General features: G+C 45.8%; 1 protein-coding gene and 1 long non-coding RNA gene across 3 annotated transcripts in view; both read right to left on the bottom strand.

The window, feature by feature from the left end:
- SLIT3 (slit guidance ligand 3) overlaps positions 1-15,055 on the bottom strand; it is a 627,330-nt gene that overhangs the window by 377,133 nt on the left and 235,142 nt on the right. The gene's annotated exons all lie outside the window — the stretch shown is intronic.
- The window catches only part of LOC141582469 (uncharacterized), a 101,233-nt gene that overhangs the window by 13,974 nt on the left and 72,204 nt on the right, over positions 1-15,055 (bottom strand). The window contains exon 2 of the long non-coding RNA XR_012515322.1: positions 1-15,055. This exon is cut by the window's left edge and continues 13,974 nt beyond it; it is cut by the window's right edge and continues 65,535 nt beyond it. This is a non-coding gene — a long non-coding RNA (uncharacterized LOC141582469).

The raw sequence follows: 15,055 nt of genomic DNA, 5'->3' as shown, positions 1-15,055 counted from the left end.
TGATTAGAGGCTTGTGGAAGGAATCGAGGAGGAGGAGGGTGGGGGGGGGAAGGAGGAAACCAAACGGAAGAACTAGGTCAAACTCTGCTCTATCACTGCTCTCAAGATTCATTTATTGTCCCCAAACCTCAATCTGTTTCTTCTGATGTCCCTTGACTAAAATTCAAACCAGAAAGGAGAAACTGATGAGGCTGAGAGCAGAGGCTTAGCAGCAGACAAGCAAAGTTTGAATCCTCTCTAATGATGAGTGGTTTTGAATGGCTTCTTGAACCCCTCCAAGCCTCAGATTTCCTCATCCTTATCCAGAGAATCATAAGCTCATCTACATAGAGCTGTAATCTCTGACCAGTGGGATGAGGTATAAGACATTCTCTTAACAAGCCAGGCATAAAGGAAGCATTCCACAAATGCTAACTCTTGTTGTTATTTCTTATTACCATTTTTATGACCTTTTGCTGAATAGAGTCCTCAAGCTCTAAAACAGTCTCTGCCCTGGTGAAGCCAGGTTAGGGTAACAGATCAGGGGTGACCACAAAGAACGCAGCTTGCCTTAAAACCAGCCACACCAGAACTCGGGCATCACCGTCAGCGTGGCCGTTCACACAGTAGTTACCTAGTCTGCCTGCAGACTTCTTCCAGGGCTGCTACCAAGTACTCAAAATAGCTTGTTCTTTTTATCTTTGAGTATAAAAAGCAACATCATACCCAAGTTCCAGTACAGTAATCCACATTAAATGCCACATAGTATTTTTGCCTCGGATAATAATAGCCATATTAAGTTGTTATAGACACTGCCTCTGTCTCATCTCTGGAGGTGGCATAGGACTCTTCCGGAACGAATCACAGTCTAGGAAAGCAAATCCAGACCCCTTGCCCCATTGGTTCAGCTGCTTGGAAGAAATTCCCCACTTAATTAAGATATTGTTCTTGAAATACCAAGTGTTAGATTAGGCTAAGCAATGACCAGGCCAGAGCTTTGGGAGAGGTCCTTGGAAGTTGAGAGTGATGCCTTCAACAGCATAGTATCAGACATTCAGTGGCTGACTGAAAATCCTTGTTGGCTGAATAGACAGACTAGTCAGGCAGCTTCTTTGAGAAAAGTCAATAGCCTGTGAAGGGGCCAGGGCTATGGCAGGTAGTGCCATTACCGATGTTAGTCAAGACTCACGTCACATGAGCTCTTTGAGGGCACATAAAAATGGGTAGAGCTGAAAAAAAAAATACATTGGCCCAATATACAAAAAGTATAAAGTTAAAATTACAAAAACAAAATAATAATTGTTTCCATTTTTCTGTATACTACATGTAACGTGTGATCTAAGTGTAATTTACCATGTTTGACATGGTGAGGGGGAAGAAACTCCTTCAAAAATAAGAGCTCTTAAGGCTTTGACAGTTACAAGGGTAACCAGAGGAGGTTAGCGGGAATCAACCTCATATTTACTGGAATTAAATGTTGTTTTGCCAGTGGCTCATGCCTGTAGTCCCAGCATTTTGGGAGGCTGAGGGGGGTGGATCACCTGAGGTCAGGAGTTCAAGACCAGCCTAAACACAGTGAAACCTGATCTCTTCTAAAAATATAAAAAATTAGCTAGACATGGTGGTGGCCCCATGTAATCCCAGCTATTCAGGAGGCTGAGGCAGGAGAATCACTTGAACCAAGGAGGTGGAGGTTGCAGTGAGTCAAGATTGCACCATTACACTCCAGCCTGGGCAACAAAAGAGAAACTTTGTCTCAAAAAAAAAAAAAATGTTGCTTTGCTTAATGTTTGTTCTCTTAGGTTATGTTGCTAACCGCTCCCCTGCCCACATTCCCTGAACCCAGCAAAGCTACATAAAGGAGTAAGACCAACCAGCGACAGAAGTGGAGAACTGAAACGTAGAGAATGCTGTAATTTTTCAAACAGGAACAGAACATCAGAAATTCTCTCCTTTCTCTCCACGACGTCCAGCCTAGGGCCCTAGACTCCCTGCGGGATGCTGGGCAGCTTCTAATTGTCTGAAGATTTATTGTAGCGGTAAGAACAAGTGACGTTAAGATACATAAACTCGCATTTGGGGTTGATGAATGATAGGCAACACACTTAAATCTGCTAGACAGAAACCTAAACTCTAGAGTGGGTAGAAGAGAAACAAAACAAAAGTGTTCTGTAGTTCCCAGGGTGGGTTTGTGGTATTGTTTTTATTTGCTGTTGTTGGCTCTATTTTGGCCAGGAAATGCCACTGTAAGTGTTTGATCTTTACTAGGGAGGGGCTGGCCTTGCTCTATCAGACTTGGACACGGCTCTGGGTCTAGTTGAGCCATCTCTGTTTTCCTTGCTGCTTCCCTCCTCCTCCCCATTTCTTCTCTAAGTAAATGAGATGGCACCAGAAAGAAAGATACAAGAAGAGATGTGTAGGAAGACGGGTACATTTCCTACAGTCAGCAACAGAACAGAATAAACACATCAGCAGATTCTGCCTTTGCTGGGCCACACTGCCTGATGCCAAGGACTCCCTTGCCATTCTTCCTACTTACTGCCCAGACCTAATTAAAGCTGACTCCCTCGACAGTTAGGAATGCAGCGCCGTCTCTCTTCTTATGCACAAATCCCCAAAGTCTGTGAGCTCTTTCTTGAGAGTGAACCTTGAGTTTTATTTGCCCATTATCAGTTATCCCCATCTTATTTGTCCAAAACAAAATCTCATCTCACTTCCTCTGATGTCACTTTTAGTCAATCTATCCACCCATCCCATAATTATTCTATCTGACCAGCTTACCCAGCACAAAGTTGGCGCCTGTTTCTTTGCCACATTTGGGTCTGTGTCCAGAGAATTGGTTCATTCGTCAAATGTCTATTCAGTGTCTATGGCATGCCAAGCCCTGAGCTAGGTTATTTGAATGTAAGCAGCAAGACCAACGTTGTGTCTGCCCTTATGAAATTTATAGTCAAATAAAACACCAATTAATGTTAGGATTTGTTTAACCACTGCCCCCTTTGATCTGTATACTACACAGCCTATAATAGCATTTTTTATTTATTTTTTTTTTGCAATCATAGAACACTTCACGTTGAGCTTGCTGCCAGCTGTTACACATAGATTTCCTTTCTGACGAGGAGGAATACACATGGAAAGATGCCATAGGTATCACGGCGAGATCACATGCCCCACTTCCAGAAATTTCCACGTACCTGACAATAGGCAGAAATATGTGTTGAATGAATTTGTTGGCATTATTTCTTTTATGTTTCACATTTAGATTCAGCAGCATTCCAGCACTCTGCTGCCTTGTGGACCCCCGTTGGTTATCTGACATGGCTTCTCTCTCACTGGCTTTTGTTTTATCTGAAAACATCACTAGCAAACTGTCAAGATCTGCATCTAAATCACTGCAAAGAGGAGATGAAAAATTGAAGGTTGGCTATACCAGGAAGTTCATGTCAACTTCTAAACTTGTTGTCAGAAGCAATAAAAGTAGCCTTTGTGGGTCCTTCAGAACCGGAAAGGAAAAGGAAATCAAACATTCAAGGGCTCAATTTAGATTCACAAAAAATAGAAAGGAAGAAAAGTGAAAGCCAACCGAATTAACTCTAGTTTGGTTCAAAAATACATTGCCATTTAAAAAAAAAATGTCTAGCGTTTTTTTCCCCTCTATAAGACACTGTGAGGCTGTATGTAAAAGAGTAAAATCAGAGCTGTGGGTGCGGAATCTCGATTCTCATATTTAAGTTTCCTCCTGCCCAGGAGTGACTCCAAGAAGGAAATGAATTCTCAGTGGGGAACCTGTAGTTGATTAGCTTTTACCTTCAGAGGAGATGTCAATCATGTTAATTGGAATCAATAGACAGCTGTTCAGGGGCCCAGGATAATTAAGCAAGTCATAAAGGGTAGAATTAGAGTTCCCTTTAAAAATTAAAAGGGATCCCACTGTTTGCTAACATTTTAAGCCACTTGGGCTACCTAAGACCTATTCTCATTTAAACTCATCGATCAAAGAGCAGCCAACTTTTGTATGAAGACAGAGCTGTGCTCATCCTGTGGGAAAGTGGGAACTCCACCCTGCAGGAGTGAGCTTTGAGTTTCCACTGCATTCCAAAGGGAGCCTAGATTGTGGGTGTTGGCGCTTATGAGCCAGGTTGTTCTACAGCACTGGAGAGAAGAGGGTGGGGGAGAGAGCGAGAGGGAGAGGAAGAGGGAGAATGAAAGAGGGAGACACGGAAAAAACACCAGCACTGTGGGCTCTCATCCAGTTCAAGCTCGCACACCTTGGTGTCCCCTAACCACCCACCCACCTATGGAATCCATAATCTGCAACTCAGGTCTTCCCAGAGGGCAGCGCAGTGAAAGCTTCGCAGGACCAGAGGGAAAGAAGACGCGCTGAAGGGAAGTTACGGCAACCGGACATCCCCAGCCCCCTTCAGAAAGATGCCCCCCACCCTGGTCCCCTGCCAGAGAACTTCTTCACAGAAACGTGTGTGCATTTTTATGTTCCCTTTAAAACTTGAAAGAGAGCTCATCTACCCCCATCCCGCATTTGCTTAAAGACAGAGAGGGCTCCTTCACCCACATGGCAACATGAAAAGAAAATGAAATTCTGTACCAAGGCTTGTGATTTTTTTCTTTCTTTTCCTGAGTCAATGAATGCCAGATGTTCTCACAAAACATCTTCATATCTATGGGACCGCCTGTGAAAGTACTATTTATTATTGCTCAGAGGTCATGAGGCCACAACAGATTTCTAAGAAGGCTGTGGTCACTCTCTGTGTCTCCTATAGTTAGGAGACATTTGTGGCAAGAGGCAGAGAGGGCTCTTCTTTCTACATAATTTACTTCCCCAGGGCCAATTAGCTGGGTCAGATTAAGAGCCGAGGTGGTTTTTCCTCCTCAGGCAACAGAGAGATTGTCAAAGCCAGCGAGGCCAGGCAAGACTTCCCAACTGTCAGAAGAAGAGGGAGGGAGACCGTGGAAAAGAATATGGAGTGTGAGCACCAGTAAGCCCGTCCGTCAACAATTTATAACATGTGGTAGGTCACATCCTTTTTGGCCTTGTCCCCCCGACAAGGTCTCAGCCCCAATAAGCCATCATTCTGTGGTGGTCCTCCGAGGTTGAACTGTGTTCTAAGTGGAAGGGAGGTGGATTTCACTCCCCGCCACCCAGGCTACCTCTCCGACCGCTGCTGAAATGCTGCATCATCACCTCTCTCTGCTGCCTGCAAATTCAATCGGCCTTTTCCTGGGGAGCCCCAGAGCACCCACCCTCCCTCGCCCCACTCTCTTTCAAAGGATAGGCGGATGTTGCAGAGAACCACCGCCTCCAGGTAAACAGGCTGAAAGGCAGCGATGCCCACAGGAAAGTGGGCCGCGTTTGGTCTGGACATCAAAGAGGCTGAGCAGTCGGCACCGGATGAACCATGTCAGAACAAGACCTGGATTATGAGGGCCAGGGAAGAAGGTGTTATACCTGTAGGGTCTGCTGCTTCCTGTGCATGCTAATGCTCTTCTGAAATAAGCTCTGTAGTCAGAGATGGGGAGTTGGACTCCCTTTTCTAAGGAGTTCAAACCAAACAAGACACTATTTATTCCAACCTGGCTCCAGAATGAATGAAGGGCCAATGGAACACAAGTCTCCTTCCTTTTCCTCCACAAGGAAAACTCTGGTTATGTCTGTGGCTCTAGCTTTAAAGAGATGAATTGAGCTCAGTAACTTGATTTTCATTTCCGCTTCTGGTCTAAACTTTGAGGAAGCTAATGCTCCCTCTTGCTTTGCCCATGCATTTGCCTTCTTTTTTGCTTTGCCATTTCTTTCTCTCTAGGGGAGCTCTTTGGGCTACTAAGATTGCTTTAAATAATGTGATAAGCATTTGTAGAAAAGAAGCAGGGACCTTGGGTTCTGTCTTATATTATATATTCTGTATTTCAATGAATGGTTTCACCCTCCATCGGATTGGACAAACTAAAAACATGGGAATCTTTCTAGATTACGCTCTCTTCTTTAAGTATTCCCATCTGTTTAGTTTCCACCACTCATTGAATCCATCTCTATTCAAACTCTGGAATCCCCGCTCCCTTCTTTCCATTCACTCCCTGTTATGGGGTGAATTACATCCCCCCAAAAGATTATGTTGTGGCCCAAAGCCCTGGTCCCTGTGAATGTGACCTTATATCAAAATCGGGGGCGGTCGTGGTGGCTCAAACCTGTAATCCCAGCACTTTGGGAGGCTGAGGTCAGAAGTTCGAGACCAGCCTGCCCAACATGGGGAAACCCTGTCTCTACTTAAATAAATAAATAAATAAATAAAAATTTAGCTGGGCCTAGTGAAGCACACCTGTAATCCCAGCTATGAAGGGAGCTGAGGCAGAAGAATCGCTTGAACCAGGGAGGCGGAGGTTGCAGTGAGCCAACATAGTGCCACTGCACTCCAGCCTGGTTGACAGAGCGAGACTTCGTCATCTCAAAAAAAAAAAAGAAAACAAAATAGAGTCTACGTAGATGAAATAGAATTGAGGCTGTGTGGGCCTTAATCCAACATGAATGGTGTTCCAATAAAAGGAGGAAATACCATATGGAGAGAGAGAGAGAGACATTTAAAAAAGGTGGGAATGTGAAGATGGAAGCAGAGATTGGGGTGATGCAGCCACAAACCAAAGAATCCCGGGGACAACCAGAAGCTGGGAGAGCAAGGCAAGATCTTTCCTGAGAGGCCTTGGAGGAAGCCTGGCCCCGCCCATGCCTGGATTTTGAACTGCTATCCTGCAGAACTGTGAGAGAATTCATTTCCGTTGCTTTTAACCACCCAGTTTGTGGTGATTAGTTTCAGCAGCCCTAGGAAACTATTATACCCCTCTTGCCCAGGCCAGTCAGGTTTCTTTCTTAAGACTAAAGGTCTCTGTCTCTTTTGTTATCTCCTCCAATACGTCCTCTCCCTCATGGCCAAAGTGATCTTCCTAAAACACAAGACCAAAGTCCCTCCCCTTCTTAAGAGCTTATAATTGTTTCAAGGTAAAGTCCCAGCTCCTTAATAGTACAAAGGCCAGTCCCACTCCAACCCCTGTCTGCCTCTCTAGTTCCTGCCTCTCCTACGGGGAATCCTGTACCCCAGCCATGTGGAAGGACGCCTGCCAAGCTCTCTTGGGCTCTGAATATTTGCTTTCCCTATGCTTAGAATACTTCAAGCTGTTGTTTGCCTGACTCCTACACATCCTCTAAGATACAGCTCAAAGGCCTCCCTGGAAATCCCTGGACTGGGGTCTCTTTTTCTGAGTACACCATGCACACGTTTGTTATAGTTCTTCCCACATTGAACAGGTATAGAATTTTCCAGATCTTGAATTCTTGGAGGCCAGAGGCTGCTCTGTGGCCCCCATGCCTAGCATATGGGCTGGAAAACAGTAGGAAATTAGCAAATTTTTGTTGGACAAATGAATTTATAAAAACAAATGATTGGATCACTGGCAAACTTCAATATGGTTGTTGCTCAACTGGAAAAGGAGACCATCATTTGGGGGGAAAAAAGCCGTAGCCTAGTCAATCAACAAGTTTCATGAGGATGCCAGCCATGAGACAAGTGGCCCTGTAGGTACCATTGATAGAGCTGTGAATAAGACCAAGTCCCTGCTTTCTGGAAGTTTCTATTATAGATTAGAAAGACAGAGAGAAATCAAGTTGGTAAGTAAATTTTAGGAGACATGCACTAATAGAAATAAAGTAGAATAATGCAACAGAGAATGACTGATTAAGAAAGGCCTCCCTGGGAGGTGACATTTCAGGTTAGAATTGAATGATGTGCAAAGTTGAAAGTGAGACATTCAGGCCAAGCCTGAGCAAAGGTCCAGAGGCAGGGACATCTTGACCTGTTCAAGTACCAGCAAAAAGGCCAGAAGAGGCTGAGGCTTAGGGAGAGAGTTGGGCAAAGGTATGAAAGAGGCTGGAGATGCAGACAGTGTTCAAAACAGGGAGGGCTTTATTGGCCATCACACAAAAGGAGAATTTTATTGTACGTACAATGGAAAACCAGAGAAGACCGCCTTGAGCAAGAGGCATAACATGATCTGACTTTGGTTCTCAAAAGACTGCCCTGGCTTATCCTTGAATATAAATTATAAGGGGCAGAGTGGAGACCGGGAGGCTGGTTAGGCAACTTTTGTAGAACTCCAGGAACAAGTTAAAGGGGCTCAGAGGAGGCAGCAGAGTGGGGGGATTCCATCTTCTCTTCTCAGGTGAAAGCATTAAGCAGAAGGCGGGTATCAAAAGGTCTGGAACCTTTGCTATAAGCAGTCAAATCCTCATTTTTTCATAAGCTCCGTGGATAAGGACAGGGAGCCGACTTGATTCAAAGGCCTTGTGGATTCTTGGCTGGGCAAGTTTCCCAGCAAGAAAAAGGGTAGAGTCCAAAAGATTCCTCAATTATTATGCCAGTTTTTGTTCCTTCTGCACTCCATTAAAGATATATGTTTATACACACTTACACATTCATGTGCTGCCCTTCCAAACCACCTTTGCAGAGACCCAGGCATAACTGATTTGTCTTTTCAACAAGCATCGTTGAGTGATTTTGACACCATATTGCCATCAATAGGTTTGACTTACAAATTATTTAGTGCTTATAATGGATCATTGGCCACCTCTCAGACATTCATAGCTGGCAATCTCTTTAAAAAAAAAAACATTAAATGAAGTTCACAGTGACTTCGGCATTAACTGCTGGCTTCCAGGATTTGTGCCTATTTGAGGCAGAATTCCTACTGTGCCTGCAGCTGTGGATTTCATGGTTTCTACTTTATAATCACTTTAAGAGACAAGGGAGCAGATTGGTGGAGCTGACAGTGCCCCGTGGCTGACTTCACAGTCCCGTGGAGGAAGAGAGAGCCCTAGCAGGGGAGGTGGCCCAGGGACACAGAAGGAACCTCTATCAGAGTCCAAACACTCATGGGTTCTTCTTGACTGTGCCCCCGACATGCTGTGTGACCTTGGTGGGTCTCTTAACCTCCCTCAGCCTCATATGTCTCAGCAGTAAACTAAGAAAATGCTATCTGCCTTACTGTCTCCATAATGACAAGATTAAGCATGTTGTAGGTGAAATAAATGGTGTCAATATTTTTAAAATATTTCCTGATATATTTCACTTTTTCTGGCAAGCAAGATCTTCCCTCTATGTCCTATCTGCCATTAAGGCCCCAATGAGGTTTGAAATTCCAAGAAAGAAAGGGTGGTTTCCATATGTCACCTAGGGAAATTGAGAAGGAGGATTTGACATCGCGGTAAGTTATCTTAAACGGGAAGGGAAGTGGTAAGTTATCTTAAATGAGAAGTGAAAAGCATGCTCTTCTGGACCCAAGGGGAGAAATTCAGAGGGGATGAGAGGGAAAGATGTCCAGTTTCCCCACAACCCTGAGCTGAGATCTGGAAAGATGGGTCAAGAAAACTGGGAAGAGGTTGTACAAAGTGCCTTCCCTTTTCTGGAAGTCCGCTTTGCCTCGTGTTCTGGCACCTGCATGGAGCAGCCAGGTAAGCCCAGAAATGCTGGTATGGTGAGGTTAAACAGAGAGAATCCAGAAATAGAGTGAAAAAGCAGTGTCTGAAAGCACCCATAAGCTCCCAGAGGGGGATGTGGAGGGTAGCTAAGAGTAGGGAGTAAGAAAATCCACCAGGAAGCAAGCATGCGGGGACCTCTCAGTAGAAGCAGAGGAAGGGATATGCTGGGGTCTGGATGCAGCACCGGCAGAATGTAGGTGGAGCCCTGGGGCAAAAGGTGGAATAGGATTATCATGACTCCCCACAGTGCCAGGAGAAGGGGCCACAAGCGCCCTCAGCCATAGACCGAGGTGAGAAAGGATGCAACTGCATGTGATAAGGCTCACACTCCACCCTCCACCCTGCCATGCGGGGCGACCTCTATGACTTCTTGGTTAGGAGAATGAGGAGTACCCCTGAAAGGCTGAGCATTCACCTCAAAGAGACTATCTAACCCCAAAGAGGCTACTTAAGCAAAAAGACACAGCTTTCCTTCATTGGGAAGGTTTTCAGCTTTCTCCTTTCCCTTTTGGCAGATAGAGGCTTAAGATCAAGATGAGACTGGCTACAGAAAAATATACCGAGGGACCTTGGTTGCTTGCCCCAGTGTGTAGTGCATTATGAAACAATCGACCCCACCCTGTAAGGTATAAAGCATGGAATCTCCTACAGTGTCAAATGAGATGAGCATTGTTGCAGATACAGGAACTGTCGTGTTCTTGAACGGAAGGTCTTCGCCTCACGTGACTTCTCAAATATTCGGCCTATTAAAAGCTACCGTCAGACTGCTTCTCCCTGAGCCTTGTGACATCCACTGTGTTAATGCCATGGGGCAAAGTGCAGATGCAAATGCCGTCACAGCCTTTCTCTCCACTAGTATTCCAACACCGATTCTTTGTCTACCTGCTTGCTTACTGTGCTACGCTGGGTTCCGGGAGGGCTACCTGAACAAGGACAGCCAGGAAGCTGAGCCGGGTTTCCACTGGAAACAGAGTCAGAAAGAAACTAGATCTGAAAGGTAAGAACGCAGGTCAAGGAGGCAAGAGCGGCTCAGGACACATTCAGAGGGATATTTGGGAGAAGCTGGGGAACAGGGGCCTGTTGCCTGACATGTGAGATATAGAGAAAAATCAAGAGAAAGCTTGTTGTGTTTTATGAATGAAATCCTTCACTGTAGGTTTTGAGAAGCTGTTTTAAAGACTGAGATCACGTCACAGTGTCAAAAGCATTCCTTGTGGCTGCTGGCCTGTGGTTCTGTCTGAATGCTTTCCTATGCGGGGACAGGCTGTGGAGCAGTTTGACTTTCTATGGATTGCGTTAATTTCTAATTCTGTTTCCTACTCTAGATATACCACACCTCAGTGAGTAAGTCCTCTACTTCCCTCTCCTTTCGTGAAGTATAAATGGAAGGCTGAGATGAGAAGAAAGAGTAAGATGCCTCAGGTTTGGAAAATGCATCCCTCAGGAAAAGGATTTCCTGCTGCTCTAGAGAGTAGCGAGGAAGAGTCGTCAGAATATTCCAGGCCAGGAAGACACTATTTTGGGCACCTTTGCACAGACCAAACATAGTGAGGATGTTACAGTGTCAAAAGCCAGGGATCTGCCAAGGGAGCTGAGGAGAAGCCCTGAATTGAAGGCTTTGTTTTCAAGCATGAAAACAAAGGAACACTTGCTTGCATCCCTGAGCTGGTGCTGAAGGAGCTAATCACCAGCTCTAGGCATCCTTTGACTTCTTGGTACAGAGCCACTGTCAGAATCCTGCTAACAAACAGAAACGTGCAATTTCTTCGGCCGTGAAGACCAAGGGAGAAGACCACAGAGATTCTATGGAAGATGCCATGTGATGAAGGCACTGGCCAGCCTCTAGGAGCAAAGTGAGGCAGAGACAGGCAGCTCACTCTTCACATACTTAAGAATGGGGATAACAACAATGGCCACATTTTTTTTTTTTTTTTTTTTTTTTTTTTGAGACGAGTCTCACTCTGTCACTCAGGCTTTAGCTCAGTGGAGCAATTTATCTTGGTTTACTGCAACCTCCACCTCCTTGGTTCAAACGATTCTCTGCCTCAGCCTCCTAAGTGGGACTACAGGCATGAGCCACCATGCCTGGCTAATTTTTGTATTTTTAGTAGAGATGGGGTTTCACCATGTTGGCCGGGATGGTCTTGATCTCCTGACCTCGTGATCCATCTGCTTTGGCTTTCCAAAGTGCTGGGGTTACAGGTGTGAGCTACTATGCCTGGCCAATAGCCACATTCTTTAAGCACCAGGCACTGTCCCAGGCTCTTCGTAAGTGTTATCCATTCAGTCCTACAGCGCACCTGCCAGGTGGGGGTAGGATTCCCACTTTACCCAGACATCACGTCATTTACCTGAGTTGCACTGCCAGGAAGCAGAAGGGCAGTGATTTGAACCCAGTGCTCTTCATCTCAAAGCCCCTACTCTTATCCATGCAGAAGCCTCAAACAGGCCTCTTCCGGCCCACACATGTAATGAGCATGCCCGGCACAACATTAAAAATAAATTTTTAAATTGGTTGCCAACATTTTTAAGATGTGAGATTTCACCTTTAAAAACTAAACATCTGACTTGGCTTAAAATAAAACAAAAGATCTGAGTCTACCAATCCCACACTGCCATGAGGCCCAGCAGGTTGAAGGCTAAGGAGAAGCTGCCTTTTGATGGGGAACAGACTCCATTTGGCTGGGGCTATGGCCTGAACGTTTGCGCTCCCTCTAAATTTAGGTATTGAGATTCTAATGCCCAAAGTGAAGTGTTAAGAGGTGAGGCCTTTGGGAGGTGATTAGGTCATGAGGTAGAGCCTTTTTGAGTGAGATTAGTGCCCTTATAAAAGAGACCCAAAGAGCTCTTTCATCTTTCTTTGGCCATGTGAAGACAGAAAGAAGCCAGCCATCTGCAGCCCAGAATAATGGCCATCCCGAGAACCTGACCACACTGACATCCTAATCTGGGACTTCCAGTCTCTAGAACTGTGAGAAACAGGCCAAGTGCATGGCTCATGCCTGTAATCCTAGTGCTTTGGGAAGCCAAGGCAGGTGGATCACCTGAGGTCAGGAGTTCAAGACCAGACCAGCCAAAATGGTGAAACTCTTGTCTCTACTAAAAATGCAAAAATTAGCTGGGCATGGCGGCACACACACTGTAGTCCCAGCTACTTGGGAGGCTGAGGCAGGAGAATCACTTGAACCCAGGAGGCAGAGGTTACAGTGAGCCGAGATCATACCATTGCACTCCAGCCTGGGTGACCGAGTGAGACTGTCTCAAACACAAACAAAACACAACAAAATAACAAAAAAACGAACCAACAAACAAAAACTGTGAGAAATAAATTTTGTTGTTTATGAACCGCCTAGTCTATATCAGCCCAAATGGACTCAGACAGCTGGCTTCAGTTACTCAGGTAACTTGTGCAGCCCTGTAGACATGTGAGTTTTCTAGTCTGTGTGTTGCTTTGCGTCACCACGTCCCTGGAGATGAGCTGCAACTGTGGTGTGAGCATCATTAGCTGGGAGTCTGTATCAGGCTCTGTGTCTTCTCTTCTCTACTGCACCAAGTGACACAGGGCTGGCCCCTGCCCCTGGGTGAATTTCAGCCTGAGGCTGACCAGGAGCAGAGCTCAGGCAGAGAAGTTCAGTGAGCAACAGGATGAGAGAAGGAATGCTCACTGGGCTGTGCAGAGCAGTGTCCATACTGAGACTGAGTCCACATGTAGAAAAATGAATGGCTGTCCAAGTGCCTCTGGGAAAATCATGGCCTCTCTGTCTGCTCATGCTGAATCTCCTTCCCACCCTAAATGGGACCTTTAGTTGTATCCACAGGGGCTGTGGGGTCAGAGTCACCAGGACTCCAGTCCTGTGCAGTTGCTTCCTAAGCTGGGTGTTTCTGAGCAACTTTATCACCTCCCTGCACCCCAGTTTCCTCACTGCAAAGTATAAGTATAAATAGAATCTACCTTGTCAGGATGCTGTGGGTATTCAATGAAGTAATCTACTAGCATGGTCCTAGGATAAATATTCAATAAACAAAAGCAATGCTTACATTTTCCCATGAATGCTTTCTTCCTGGCTAAGAGGGATTTTCAGCTCAGCTAGGATGGAGAATGACCCTTTGCTATGGTGTTACTAGGGTCTCCTCAGCAGTCTGGTCCAAGGGGCCAGGGAGAGTGAAGCTCCGATGATGGTCTCTATGTGCTGGAAGATGCTGTGCAGGTGGCTGCATGTTAACCAGAGGCCTCCCCTGGACCAGAACTGAAGTCTGCTTGCCCCTCAGGTCTGTATTTACTCTGTGTAATTCTTCCCTCATTCAGCCATAACTATGAATGCTGTTCTTAGACAGAGGCCCGAAACCCACCCCTCGGCTCCCTACTATCCGCTTGTGGTTCTGACCACATAGCATCTTCTTACCACCTAAGGTGAGGACTGGTAGAGAGACACACCTGCGTGGCACCTAATCCCTGGCCCATCTCCACCTGACCTTACTACAAGAGCTGTAACTGAGATGCGCCCAGGATGATAAGCCATGCTCGATGCAGTGCAAGGATGCACCAGGGCCTGGACTGGGACGATGGTGAAGCCAGCATCATCGGGGTACTTCCAGCCCTTCCTGGGAAAATGCTGGATCATCATTCATCTCAGGTCATGACAGATGCCTTGAGAAACTACCCCCTCTCTTCCCGCTGAAGGTGAAGATCATGATGATAGAGTCATTCCCCACCCCACTCCCTACCCTCTGGGGCCAGAAAGAGAACCAGAGAGATGGTCTATCCCACTGCCTTGGGGACAGTTAGAATTTACATCACCCTAGAAAGAACTCCAGACAGTTAATCTGACAGACGTTGGCCACTCACCTTTCTAAGCAGAATCTCTATTGACATAAAATAAACCTACCCCATTTGTTTAGTGCTTATTGAGGCTTTGGGTACCACATGAACTCTCACTGAGTCTACACAGATGTCTAGCAATAGACTGGGTAACTACTCAGTCCTTCTCCTTACCGTCATAGTGTAGGCAAGGACTCACCATCTTTGCATCCCTGCCTTGGCCCTACAAGACCTGGCCTCTGCTCCCTCTCTGATTGCCTTCCTCTGTCATCACTCACTGTGCTCCAGCTGCCTTTCTGTCCCTTCCACCGCCCAAGCCTGTCCTGTCTTCTTGCTCCTGCCATTAGACACTAGTGTATCATCCTACTGCATTATTTTCCTAGTTTATACTTTCTGGAAATTATTTCATTTGGTCACGTGTTTGGTCTGCATGGCTTCTCTTTCCTTAAGACGGTGTAAGTTCCATAAGAGCAGAGATTCTGCTTGTTAGGTTTCTTTACCCATGAGTCCCCCTGGCACTGAGTTGGGCTCAATAAGTTGTTGTGACCATCATTTCCCCCAGTAGCTGGGGAAGAGAAACATCTTTAACCAAGAATGGAGGGAATGTCCAGGAAGGCGAACAGCACCAGTAAGAGGCTGTGTGTGTGTGCATGTGCAAGTATGCATAAACTTGTTCAAAACCAAGCCTTTTCTAAGATGTCTCTTACATTTTGTAATAGAAA

The sequence above is a fragment of the Saimiri boliviensis genome, chromosome 20 (genome assembly GCF_048565385.1).
Source record: "Saimiri boliviensis isolate mSaiBol1 chromosome 20, mSaiBol1.pri, whole genome shotgun sequence".
In the NCBI taxonomy this organism is placed as follows: Eukaryota; Metazoa; Chordata; class Mammalia; order Primates; family Cebidae; genus Saimiri; species Saimiri boliviensis.
The sequence above is the reverse complement of the archived record's forward strand: the minus strand, read 5'-3'. Positions and strand labels throughout refer to the sequence as shown.